The 14,001-nt window shown below is 43.1% G+C and overlaps 1 protein-coding gene across 5 annotated transcripts in view; it reads left to right on the top strand.

Moving 5' to 3' along the window:
* Positions 1-14,001, top strand: part of UBE4B (ubiquitination factor E4B) — a 122,278-nt gene that overhangs the window by 21,248 nt on the left and 87,029 nt on the right. Inside the window, exon 1 of one of the 5 annotated variants that reach the window (XM_046660999.1) lies at positions 12,135-12,263. The exons of the other annotated variants lie outside the window; for them this stretch is intronic. The gene's annotated coding sequence lies outside the window, so the exon portion shown is untranslated. Of the gene's footprint in view, positions 1-12,134; positions 12,264-14,001 lie in introns of those variants that run through there. 5 annotated transcript variants of the gene reach the window in all.

The raw sequence follows: 14,001 nt of genomic DNA, 5'->3' as shown, positions 1-14,001 counted from the left end.
CAGCATGGCTGCTGACAGTGGTGTAGGTCCACACCCAGGACCCGAACCCGGGCTGTCGAAGTGGAGCGTGCTGAGCTTAACCACTAGCCCACAGGGCCAGCCCCTCAGGATTCTATTCTTGATTCTCCTATTATTCCCTACCCTCAAGGTGCATTTGTTGAATGATGAATGAATGAATGAATGAATGAATAAATACCCTGTTCTTGGGTATTCACTTTATTTATTCTCCTGACACTTATTTACTGCCTCCTGTGGTCCATGCTCAGTTCTGAAGTGCTCAGCAGATGGGTGTGTACTAGATAACAACATTCTGCCCTCTTGGCCCCTAGAGGTTTCTACCATGTAAATACTGGTGACTCCCAAATCCTCTCGCCAGTGCATATCTGCTGTGTGAGGTCCAGACCCAGATCCCCAGCGGCCCCAGCCCGGTGGACCATGTAGGCACATGGCTTCTCTGCCTGCTGTACTTGTACACGTAGCTCTGCTTTGGGCTATCATTGGAGAGCCACCAAAACTCGCTGCAGCTCAGTGCTTATCAAGAGTTACGTTGGGAGCGTGTTTTTATGGGGCATTGAGTGAAGGATAGGCAGCCCATCCCTTCCGTGAGAGGGTGGTTTTTAATCTTTTTAAAGATAGGGACCTCTTTGAAAATCCTATGAAAACCAGAGACCCTCATGACCCTCAGGTTTTGAACCCCGCCCTAGGTACTGTAAAATCTGTCCTTAAATCAGGTCACACGAGCAAAGGTGAGGCGTGGATCTCCTCATTTGGGCCCCTGTGAAACGGCTCTCTCTGAGGCGTATTTTGGTATGTGATGTGTGTTGTCACTCACATACTGTGTGGATGTACATGTGTAATGTGTACACATCTTACTTCTAGCTTTATCTTATTTCTCCTCTCATCATTTTATTTCTGTCCTAATTTCCCTATCTATTTGATCTTAATACAATTAAATTAAAATGTATTTTATGTGTTTTTTGTTAATCACTTTCCATCCTTGCTAGAACAAGGAGATGGTAGGCATACATAAAACAAACGTCAACTGCCCAGAAGACGTTTTTATTTGGATATTCTTCCAGGCAGTTCATACTCAGTAGTCTAATCATAACTCTTCTTAAAATCTCCTTCTTCTGTATTCTCAATTTTCGAGAATTTTGCCATCCATTTAGGTATCCTGTCCTGAAATCTGAACTCTCCACTCTTCCTCACGTCTCACTTGTAAATAATGACCAAGTTGTGTTGATTGTGCACATTTAATTTCCCTAGAACGGTCCCCCTTGCCCAGGCTGGCTTTGTCCCACCCCAGTCCCTTCCCCACATAGCAGCTGGAGTGATTTGTTTTAAAAGATAAATCTGGCTTAGTTACTCCCCTGCTCAAGTCCTTCAGAATCGCCTCCCAGCCTTTGTGAAAAAGCTCAGTCCTGGGATGGCCTTCAGAGCTCACCGTGAGCTTGTCCCAGCCTCTTTCCTGCCTTTTGTCTTGCTGCGGCCGTACACTCTCATCCTTATCAGACAGCCCAGAGCTCCCTAAACACTGTGTTCTCCCCCAAAACCTCCCTGTCCATGCCGACGCCCTTTGTCCCTTCACCTGGCTGACTCCTGCCAGTCCTGAAGAAGAAACTGCAGTCAGGTAACATGCACAGTGTAAGAATTTGCATGTTGCTCGATTTTCAAAATTACTCTCTGGGAGGCTTCACTCATGACTTTAGTAGACAGTGTGAGTGAATTTGAATCCTGAAAACCTATTGGTGAAAAAAAAGAGGTGATGCTCGGTGCACAATTAGACTGCTGACAGCGTCTCTGAGGAATTGAAGCATTTATAAACGTACACACAGAAAGTAAAGAACAACTTAGCCAGCGTAAGCAAAAAATGGGATTTATTTTAAAGGTACAGCATTCCTCTTTCTGAACCCAGGGACAGAAAGATGGCTGGGTCACAGGCAGAGACTGGAACCCTAGCAGCACCTGGAAGTGCTGCTGGGGCCGCCTTTGTCTTGGGTTTCTGCTTCTTTATCATCACCCCTGTATGTACTGCCTTACCTGGCCTCTTTCTCACTTCCTCCTACTCATTTGGCAACTCTGGCCACTCCAGCTTCATGCTTAGTGTGTGCAGCTGAACACAGCTGGAGAAAACACAGGCCGTGCTGGGGGATCTAATTTTCCCCTCAACTTTTTATTTTGAAAATTTTCAAATCTGCAGAAAGTTTGATAGAATTGCCTGAATTCATCAGTTGTCGGTGTTACCTAATTTTGCCCCATTCATTTCATCTCTCTCGGTGTCTAAGTGTATGTGTGTATACGTTTGTACGTGCACACATACACGTACTTGTGAGTTTTGGCTGGACTGTTGAAAGTACAGAGAAGTGGAAATGGGAAAGAGATGGGAAATGGGAGGTGCTCAGGGAAGGCCTCGCTGAGAAGATACCATTTGAGCAGGGACCTGAAGGAGAGGAGGCCGGGCAGTTACCTTGGGGAGAAGTGTGCGAGGGGAGGAGGAGGCAGCAGGACCGTGAGTGACCCCTCACATCCAGGTGTGTCTTGAAGAAAAAGCGACTCTACTGCGCTAAACTGTATTATTGTTCAAATATTCACTGCCCCTTCCTGGGAAGGTTATCGTCTCCGCCCCACTGGCTGTGGGTATGGCCACGTGGCTTGTTTTGGCCGATGAAATGTGAGCAGAAGTGAATGGCTCACTTCTGGGCCAGTGCGCAGCGTGCCAGCCTCTCTCCCTTTGCCTCGACGATTGGCAGTGTCCCCTGGAGAGGCTGTTTTGTCCTCCTGGGTCTTGGAGTATGGATGATAGGGAGCAGGGCTGTACTTTCATCTGAAGGTTTTTGTCTTTTATAGACATGGTTGGCAATAGTAATAGTTTCATTCATTTCACCAGAAATTGTGTGAAAGGAGAAGAAAGATGGGGGAAAACAGGTATTATGTATAATTGCCATTTTCATTTATGTATAATTTGCACTAATAGTACTGTCCATTGTAATGTATATGTACCCAAGTGGAATCACTGTGTGTGCTCTTTTGCAGCCTGCTTTTTTCAACTCAGGTAAAATACATATAACATAAAGATATACCTCCTTTTGAGAGCAGGACGTATCGAAGTGATTGCAAAACACATTGCTTTCTTTTAAAGACCTAGCATTCCTAAGCTCCCTACTTATGTATGTATTATGTATGTAGTGTGCGTGTGCGTGTGTGTGTGTGTGTATGTATCCTCCCTATGAAGTGATAACAGATGTCCCAGGCTGAGTTGCAGTCCCCTCCTTTGGGTCTTTTCTGCTCTCATTCTGTCTTGTGCAGACTTTATCGTACTGTGTCACAATTGTTGATTTTCTTCTATGTCTTTCCCCAGTGGATCTGGAAATCCTTGAGGCTAGGGATTATGACTTGAGTGTTGACTTATCTTTAGTGCTTGCTATGATGCCTGGTGCAAAATAGGCACTTAGTGAACTAACAAAGGACTGAACTTTTTGCGGAAGATTATGTTCATAAAGTGTCTTTTTTTTGGGGTTTTTTTTAACTTGTACTCTATATACTTTGAACCAGAAAATGAAAATATTCTTTATTTCAGTATACACACTCATCAAAGAGGGAGTTTACTAGTATTCTGTTGTGATTAGAGCATGACTACATTGGCTGAAATACTAACATTCTATATGCACATTCATTTGTTCATAACTAATAGTGGACAGGCTCTTTGTCATCAGGGTAGTAAGGCTGCCTCTATCTGCAAGTCGCTGCAGCTTCAGAAGGAATTTTCTTCTGCAAAGATCAGTGGGATGTGGTGAAGATTGTGCACTCTGGGGTTACACTGTTGAGGTTCACATATGCTCTTTCACTTCCTAGCTGTGCCACTTTGAGCAAGTCACTTAACCTCTCTGAGTTTGGTTTCCTCATCTGTAAATGTGAAAATAAATGTACTGATCTCTTTGAGTTATTAACTAAGTTTACATACATGAACCCCTTAGAACAGCATCTGGCATGTAATAAGGGCTAAGTAAGTGTTAATCATATTATTATAAATTATTCTCTTGTCTCAGGGTTTCCAGCAGCCCCCTGAAGTAGCTGTCAGTGACTTACCTACACAACTTTATTGTCTGAGCACTGGATTTGCTCCCTTTTTGCAGGAGAGGAGGCAGTGGGGTTGTGTTGAGAAGTGAGGAGACACTGTGTTCAGTTGAAATCTTTGAAGGAGCATTTGTCACTTCTTGCTATAATGTTAAGATTAAAGGAAAAAGCATTTTTCCACATTTGTGGCCTCACGTATATAGGGTGACAGTAGTAGACTCAATTTAATATATTCTTTAAAATGAGAGGGGGATTTAAGTGACAAAACTTTTGGAGCTTTTGAGTGAAGATGAGTTTAAAATGGTGAATTTTTATTTTTTTAAATTTTTTTTTGAGGAAGATTAGCCCTGAGCTAACATCTGCTGCCAATCCTCCTGTTCTTGCAGAGGAAGACTGGCCCTGAGCTAACATCCATGCCCATCTTCCTCTACTTTATATGTGGGATGCCTGCCACAGCATGGCTGGACGAGCAGTGCGTATGTCCTCACCTGGGATCTGAACTGGTGAACCCCAGGCCGCCAAAGTGGAACATGTGCTCTTAACTACTGTGCCACTGGGCTGGCCCCCAAATTGTGAATTTTTAAAAGGAAACTGGTGAATTTTAGATCACAGAGCTGTGGTGTTCAGATTTGAATGCATTTATTTGAGATATATTGTTGGGCTTAGATATAGGCATATGGTGAAATTGTTGTAGCATTTTATGTTTTAAATATGACCAGCTGTTAAAAAAAGAAAATAAAACCCACAGTAATAATCAAAATAGGAGATATCTCTAGGAGCAGACCATCCCAAAGAGTAAATATTTGAAAGTGTTTTTTTTCCTGTTGGAATTTAATTTTTTTGAGTGGAAAAGTAAAATGCTTTTGTAGAATGACATCTTTACTAAATTTAAAACAGTGCTTTTTGGATTTATTTTCCCCCTACAAACTGCTAAAAATAAGAGGAACAGTTCGGCCCACCCTGTCGTCGTTTCTGCCTCCTGTCGCCACAGTGCCCTTGCTGTTTTGAACAGTAGCCGTTTTGAACCTATTTTTAGTTCCTCAGGAACGTGAGGGGAGGAAATGCATCAGGATACAGCAGTTTTGGGGGAAGCCGTGTTTTAATGTCATTTGTGAAATCAGAACTGAAACAATCAAGACAAGAGAAACTCGAGGAATGAGATGTCACGGTCAGTATGTTTGGGTCTGAGTTGTGGTTTAGGACGTAAGTTGAGGAATTGGAAGTTCCTTTTTTATGCTTTTGATGTTTTCCCTCTGTGACATCTGGGAAAACAGAATTCTTTTAAAAAGGACTTTTGTTTAACCTAAAAGAGATTATATCAGTCCTCCATGCTTAGTGTAAACAAGTAGATTAAGCAAAGAGAAAAAAGTTTAATAATATTTTGGTGTGTTGGGACTATTTTTAGTTTGTGTTTCATATGTTCTGTTTGTGACAAAAGTGAGGTCACATCTCTTAAGAGCCAAATTAATTAGAGAGGCCTTCATCCATGCAGTTGCTCAAAGCCATTGTCTTGGGAGTCTCCTGTCCAGATACTCCCAGGGTCCTCGGGTTGCTAAACTGCTCAAAGCCACCACCATTGTAGAGGTGGCCAGTCCACTGAAGGCCGTGGTCCTCTGCTGGGAGCGCTGCCAGGGGCAGCCCAGAGCCCAGAGCGCTCGCTGCTGCTGCTGCTCTGTTCCACAGGTCTTTAAGATAGGGCATCAGCACAGGTTCTACTGGTCACCTCCCGCCAGTTCCTGTCCCGTGTGGACCTGCCTCTGTCCCTTACTCCACTCCGCCGGCTCCCTTGATAGCGCACAGTATATTTCACAAAGTCTAGATTCTTCATTCTATTTTTTAAACCTGTATTTGTGGAGGGGTGTGGGTGGGGGCGGGGATGGGGGAATACCAGCACAGTGGAAATCTTTCTTCTTGGAAAACTTCCTTCCTTCAAGCCCGTGTTGCAGTGAGTCAGGCCATTTATTCTATGTTTATCTCACTGAGGAGAACATCTGAATTTAACATCTCAGCCTGAACTTGGCACCCGGATTTAAAGTGGCTTCATATTTTTTCCAAAAACAATGTGTGCTTTTTCAAAGGTAACACTGATAATATTATTCCTTAAACAGTAAATTTTTTGTGCAATGCATTTTCTAGTATTTTTCTTTTATTCTTTCATTCATTCAGCAGATATTTAAAGAGCACCCACTATGTGCCAGGCACTCTTTTAGGCACAGTGAGACATCTGAGAAAATCCTTGCCTTAAGAAACGTAGGGTGTGGGGGGAGTGGCCTGGTGGCACAGCGGTTAAGTTCACACGTTCCAATTCTTGGCAGTCCAGGGTTCTCGGGTTCGGGATCTCGGGTCTGGACATGGCACCACTTGGCAAAAAACCATGCTGTGGTGGGCGTCCCACATATAAAATAGAGGAAGATGGGCATGGATGTTAGCTCAGGGCCAGTGTTCCTCAGCAAAAAGAAGAAGATTGGCAGTAGTTAGCTCAGGGCTAATCTTCCAAAAAAAAAAGAAACGTGGGGATGGTAGTGGTGAATAAGCAGTACACAAATAAACATCTCATATGTAGTAGGTCAGGCAAGAGCCATGAAGAAGAATGAAGTGGAGAACAGGGCAAGGGTGGTGGTTTTCTCACAACTCTATGGGGAAGGTACAGTGAGCCCTCCATGCCCATCAGACCCGCATCTGCGGATACGGAGGGCCAGCTACCGGACCTGAGTGTCTGCGGATTTTGATATCCATGGGGGATCCTGGAACCAGTCCCTCTCGGATACTGAGGGATGGCTGTGCTCTTGTTATCCTCGTTGGACAGATTTGGAAACAAGCACAGAGAGGTTAAAAGTGACTTATCTTGAGCCTACCTAGGTCGTAAGTAGTAAAGGCTGAATTTGATTTTGAAATCAAGCATGGGTTCCTGAATTTAGCTGCCTTTAAGGTAATGAAACTTAACTTCCAGCAAATCCCCAAAAGCTGTTTTCTCTGACAGTTTAAAGTCTCCCTTCATCAGATGTTCTGTTGTATAGGTGTGTGTACACAAACACATTTTAAAAAACTAAAGTACTGCCTTAATTTCAGTATCAGGTAGTAAGCAGTGTTTGTGTAAGGCCTTTTAATTTACACTAAATTAAAAAAATCATAGACTCTTCATAAAGAATGTAGCATTTCTGATGGTGCCTTGAAAGATAAGAAGTAATAATGTTATTTTTAAAATTACATCCTATTTGAAACATAGACTAAGCTATAAATTATGAAGAATAATAAAGTGAACTCACTACCCATAATTGTGAGTATACAACCTGATGAGTTTTCATAAAGTGGACACAGCTGTGAAACTAGCATCCAGTTAAAAAGAAAAAATAAAGACCGTTACCAGCACCCTCGAAGCCTGCTCGTGCCCCCTCAGTCATCTTCCCTGCACCCCACCCCTCCCGCCAAGGGAAGCACTATTCCTGGTTAATGTTATGGTTTAGTTATTCTTACTTTTGAACTTCATGTAAATGGAATCATGCAATCTGTGCTTTTCTACATCTGGCCTCTTTTGCTCAATATTTGTGAGTCTGCCAGGTGGTTGCAAAAAGCACAGGTTCGTTCGTTTGATTGCTCTCTAGATTCCAGTGTAGGAATATACACGATTAATTTATCTTTACCCATAGTTCTTCAAGTACTTTTACATATACCATCACATTTAATTCTAACAACTACCCGTGAAAGCTATTAGGGCTGAATTTACTATCCTTATTTTGTAGCTGAGTAAACAGTGCCTCTGAGGAGTCAAGTGTGTTACCCAACGTCACAGCAAGCACAGCCAGACTATGGGGCCCCAGCATGCAGGGTTTCTGACTGATCTTAGGTCCACTTCACTCTACTAAACCACATTTCTTATTGCTTCTTAAATGCAACCCCGCTGGGATCTCCAGCCCGTCTGTCTGCACTCGGTGCGTGTCCTTACTTACTTCGCTTCTTAGCAGAGCGGCCTCTGGACCTTCATCATAATCATTCCTGTGCGTACCCCGCAACTCCCTTATCCCTCTCTCCCGCTAACCTGCTTGCCTGGCAAAGCCACACCTGGGGTAAACCCAGCCTTCTGCCCACTCTGCGCTCATGAAGCCATTTGTGGCTGGAGACAGATATACCACCATCGTGAGTGGTTTCATTGGTTCATTTTGAATTCATGACCACCAGTCTCAAGTGGTCATGAGCTTGCTTAGTGCTGCCCAGGAGTTCTACTTTACTTCCTTAGTACATTCATTCTCTCACTCTTCTAGGTCAATACTTTATACCTTCTCTTCTCTCTTTGAACCCCTAACTCCTCTTTCTACACTCTCAGCTGATGCCGTTGTTTCCCATTTCACTGAAAATAAAGGCAATCAGAGGAACGCTTCTGCCAGCTCCCACTGTCACATCTAGTGTTGTCCTTTCTCTCTTCTGCATCACCACATGTCCCTATCAGCATGCAGCCATGCTGTCCTCTCCCATCTTTATTTTTTTTTTAATTTTTTTTTTAAAGATTGGCGCCTGGGCAAACAACTGTTGCCAATCTTTTTTTTTTTCCCTGTTTTATCTCCCGAAACCCCCCCGTACACAGTTGTATATCTTAGTTGCATGTCCTTCTAGTTGTGCAATGTGGGACACCGCCTCAACGTGGCCTGATGAGTGGTGCCATGTCCGCGCCCAGGATCCGAACCCTGGGCCGCCGCAGTGGAGTGCTTGAACTTAACCACTCGGCCACGGAGCCGGCCCCCTCTCCTATCTTTAAAAACAAACAAGCAAATAACCACTCTTGGCCCTGCTTTCCCTAGACCCCCCCCCCCCCCCCCCGCCCCCGCCATTTATCTACTCTTTTTTAATGGTAGAAATCCTCAGAAGGCTGTACTTTCTGTTTCTACTTTTTTCCTCCTGTTCTTCCTTGGACCCACTTCAATCAAACTTTCATCCCCAATATTCCATCAAAATAGCTCTTGACAAGTTTCTTCAACTACCACCTCATTGCCACATCCGATGGTCAACTCTCAGTCTTCATGTTACTCAACCTATAAATAGAGTATATTAATCACTCTTTCTTGAAATACTGTTTGGTTTCTAGGAAGCCAGTCACACTTCTCCCGGAGAACTAGCTTTCGAGGTCTCTTGACACCACTTTCTCAGTCTCCTTTATTGGTTTCACCTCATCTCGCCATCTTCGATTGTTAGTATTTGTAAGGCTTCATCCTCAGACTGGCTTAATCTCTGTCTACACTCACTACCTAGGTGGTCTCACTTCATCTCATGGCTTTAAATGCCATCTGGAAGCTGATAGCTCTCAAATTGTCGTGCTGATCTGCCCGCTGTCCTGCGTATCAGATCATATATCTACTTGAGAGCTCCATCTGTTTCATAATCATGTATCATACATGTATAATACGTTTAATAATCATGTAGCTAAAAGAATTTTTTATCTCTCTCCCCCTCCGTTCTTACTGTCTTCTTCTTCTCAGTATACTGATCTGATAAATTGCTTAAGCCCAAGACTTCGGTGACATCTTTACCTCCCCTGATTGTGTCTTACTCTTCATCTCATCCATCAGCACATCCTGTAAGCTTGAGCTCTACTTTCAGAATATACCTCATATGTACTTACCAATATACTTACCATGATCTTCATGGCTACCCACCCTAGTGCAAGTCATCGTCCATCCGCCCCTAGATTATTGCAGCAGCCTCCCAAATAGTCCCTCTGCCTGCTCCCTTTCTCCCCTACAATTTATCCTCCATAACGCCAAAATAGTAACTTAGAACTGTAAGTCAAATCATGTCACTTTTCTGATCACAGCCCCCTGGTGGCTTCCCAGAGCCAGTGCTTTTACAGTGGCCCTTGAGGCACCTTCTCACCTCTGAGCTCATCTTCTGCTTCCCCCCAACTCATTCTGCTCCAGCCACACTGGTTTTGTTGAACATGCCAAGCACAGTCCCACCAGCCTCCCCAGATCCCCATGTGGCTTGCTTCCTCTCTTCCATCAGGTGTTTTCAGATGCCCCCTTTACAAGAGGCTTTTCCATCCACCTTAGGTAAAAATTGCGGTGCCTTGCCCCCAGCATGCCCTGCTGTCTCTCCCTGACTTTATTTTTCTCACAGTTCTCATAACCACCTGGCATCATTTTTGTTCGTTTGGCTATTGACCTTTTGGCGTCCACTAGAAGCTGAGTTCTGTGAACGCAGGGACTGTTTTGTTTACTGTGGTACTTTGCTGTGGTACTTGATGAATGTTTGTTGAATGAATGAATATCTGAAGAGGACTCAGTATCGGAAGTTTGAAACACTGTCTGGGCTTTGAATGTTCAGTTAACCATTCTGCGTGTGGCTTCAATGCTGTGCCTCCCTGGACTCCATGTATAATTTCTCCCATCGCTCCGTATGTGCCGAGTTGTTACATGCCTGGTATTGTGCTCAGTGCTGGGAATACAGCAGTAAACAAGAGAGACATGGTTTTCTCATGGAACTTCCATTCTCTTAGGGAAAAAGGGAGTAAGTAAGACATCAAGTAAGAAATAGATATTTACAGACTGTGAAGAGTGCTTAAGGATGTGAAGAGAGGGCTGTAATATCAAATGAGTGTGGCGGGGAGGGCTGTGCCAGATACGGTGGCCAGGGAAGTCCTCCTGACATTTAAGCTGAGAATAAAAGGAAGAGAAAGAACCAGCTACGCCAAGAATTAGAGAAAATGCTCCTAGGCTAAAGGAATTGCAAGTGGCCAGAGATAAGATACAGCATAAGTTTCTGGAGGAACTGTCAGAAGGCCGGTGTGACTCCTGCTTGGCATGGGACCCCATGAGAGTGGAGCGGTGGCCCTGAGCTCTGTAGAGCACGGGTGAGGACTTGGTTTTCATTCTTAGTAGGAAGCCAGTGAAGGGTTTACGCAGGGGAGAGTGATTTGTGTTTTTAAAGAACTATTGTGATTGCTGTGAGGAGAGTGGCTTATAGGGGAAACTATGATAACATGCTTTCTTATCATTTAGAATTTTATCTATACTTAGATTTTTAAGCTCTCTCCAGCCCTTGGCAACCACCATTCTCTGTCTCTCTGAATTTGATTAGTCTAGGTATCTCATAGTGGAATCATACAGTATTTGTCTTTTTGTGACTGACTTATTTCACTTAGTATAATGTCCTCAGGGTTCATGCATGTTGTAGTATGTGTCAGAATTTCCTTCCATTTTAGGGCTGGGTAATATTCCATTGTATGTATAGACTACATTTTATCCATTTATCCATTGATAGCTACTTGGGTTGCTTCCACCTTTTGGCTCTTGCAAATAGTGCTGCTGTAAACACGGGTGAACAAATACCTGCTTTCACTTCTTTTGGGTAAATACCTAGGAGTGGAGTTACTGGATCGTGTGGTCATTCTACTTAATTTTTTGAGGGTCCACCATACTATTTTCCACGGTGGCTGCACCATTTTACCTTTCCCCCAACAGTGCACGAGGGTACCGTTTCTCCACACCCTTGCCAACACTTGCTATTTTCTGTTTCCCTGATAGTAGCCATCCTCATGGGTGTGAGGTATTATCTCATTGTGGTTTTGACTTGCATTTCAGAAATCTAGAACTTTGGAAGTGTTTAAAGAAAGCAATATGGGGCCTCTGCCTCTACCAGGCCAGAGTGGACACAGGTAGGTCTGTTAGGAAGCTCTTGCAGAGGTCCTGGTGAGAGAGGATGGTGGCCTGAATAGGGTGGTGGCAGACGCGCTGAGCGGCGAGGGTGGACTTAGGTAGAAGGAATAGGACTTGGTGATAAGTTGTGTGTGTTTGAGGAGATGAAAGGAAGTGAGGAGGCAGTAAACACGGATTCTGGGTCTCTGCCTTGAGTAATTGGGTTGGGAACAGATTGGGGGTAGGAATTTTTGGTCCACTTCCTCCAGCCTCTACCCCGGTTAAGAGTTGCAAGAAATAGTTCATTAATTTCTTTCAGTGAGTTTTTCATCATAATACCAATTCTCCTTGGATGATGTGTGATGACTTTCCCTTTCCCCTCTGTTCAGTTCAGGTCGTGAGCACGGAGCACCTGGTACAGACCAGGTGCTGTGCTAGATTTTAGGGAGCCACAGATGAGTAAGAGAGAGGCCGCCTGGTGGAGTGCCTTGGTTCTCAAAGGTTTTGATCTCAAGACTCCCTTACACTCTTATAAAATATTGAGGATTCCAAAGAACTTTTGTTTAGGTGGGTTATATTTATTGATACTTAACTTCTTAGAAATGAAAACTGAGAAACTTAAAAAAATGTTGATTAATTCTTTAAAAAATAATAGGCATTGTATGTTAATATAAATAACATGTTTTTAATAAAATAAGTACATTTTCCAAAACAAATTGAGTGAGAAGAGTGACATTGTTTTCGCTTTTGCAAATCTTTTTAATGTCTGACTTAATAGAAGACAGCTGGATTCTCGTATTAACTTCTCTCTTTAATCTGTTGCAACATTGCACATCATGTAGCCTCTGGAAAGCTCCACTGGACGTTTGTGAGAGAATAAGAGTGAAAAAGGCAAATGTCTTAGTGTTATTATAAAAATAGTTTTGGCCTCACAGACCATCTGAAAGGGTCTTGGAGACCCCCAGAGATGCCCAGACTGTTGATTTAGTGGGAGGAGCACAGATGTTAGAGCCACACTGCATGAGTTCAGATTCCTGCTCTGCCACTTACTCAGTAAGCAGGATATCTAACCTCTCTGTGCCTCAGTTTGCTCATATATAAAATGGAGATAATCTAAGTACCTACCTCAATGGGGATTATGAGGATTAAGTAAGTATATATTTGTAAAGTATTTAGAACATTGCTGGAAGATAGTTAAAGTGCTACATCAGTGCTTCTTAAATAAATAAGACCTAATCCTTTCCATTAAGAGATTTAGTCGAGTTAGGTAGATAGATGAGCAGCAAAACAACTTCAGGATTTTGTCTAAGTTCATTGATAGATGTATTTACAGCAGGGCCACAAAGCGGGGCTTCTGAACTTTGGGGTCAAGAATCAAGATGTTCTTGTTGTCTGGACAGGGGAAGGAGGAGATTTTCTGCAATTTTAGAATGAGATTCTTCATTCAGATGCGGTCTGTCCCCGTTAGCATTTGTTGGAACTTAACTTCTTCGTCTTTCTTATTTGTAATGGAAAGAATACGAGCAGCCAAGTTGGTTTGCTTCTTTGATGCTGACTTAGAGCCAGAAGCCTTATCACAATTGTTCTGTATCCTCACTGCCTGGGACAGCAGGTGGTCAGTGAGAGTTTATTGACTGGTTATGAATTAATGGCTGTCAAAACGTGGGAGAGGGCCCTGCCCAGTGGCACAGCAGTTAAGTTCACACGTTCCGCTTCGGCGGCCTGGGTTCACCAGTTCAGATCCCGGCTGTGGACCTATGCACAGCTTGGCAAGCCATGCTGTGGCAGGTGTCCCACATATAAAATAGAGGAAGATGGGAACGGATGTTGGCTCAGGGCCAGTCTTCTTCAGCAAAAAGAAGAGGATTGGCGGCAGATGTTAGCTCAGGGCTAATCTTCCTCAAAAAAAAGATATGTGGGGGAAACATTTTTGTGATCCACTGGGATTTTGTGGTAGATAATTTGTAATCACTTGGGGTATTATTATAAAGAAAAAGTTGTAGATTATATTTTCATCGAAATTAAATAAGAACAACCTAATCTTTTTGCTCTTGAAAGTGATAGTAAAATTTGTGTCTTAGTGTAACTCTTACTTTCATTGTTTTACTGAATTAAATTGGGTATTTATTTTAAATTTCTCCTATTTAAAATGGCCAAGTTATATAGTTTTATTAAAATAACAACAGGCTTTCCTGTGTTTAAAAGTGTGGTATGCTTATTGTAAATTCAGAGTATCAGTCAAGGAGGTGTGATTTAAACAGATGAGAAGGCAGTTAAGATGCAGTTTTTAAAAAGTGAGGTGGTA

This window comes from Equus quagga, chromosome 5, assembly GCF_021613505.1.
Source record: "Equus quagga isolate Etosha38 chromosome 5, UCLA_HA_Equagga_1.0, whole genome shotgun sequence".
In the NCBI taxonomy this organism is placed as follows: Eukaryota; Metazoa; Chordata; class Mammalia; order Perissodactyla; family Equidae; genus Equus; species Equus quagga.
The sequence above is the reverse complement of the archived record's forward strand: the minus strand, read 5'-3'. Positions and strand labels throughout refer to the sequence as shown.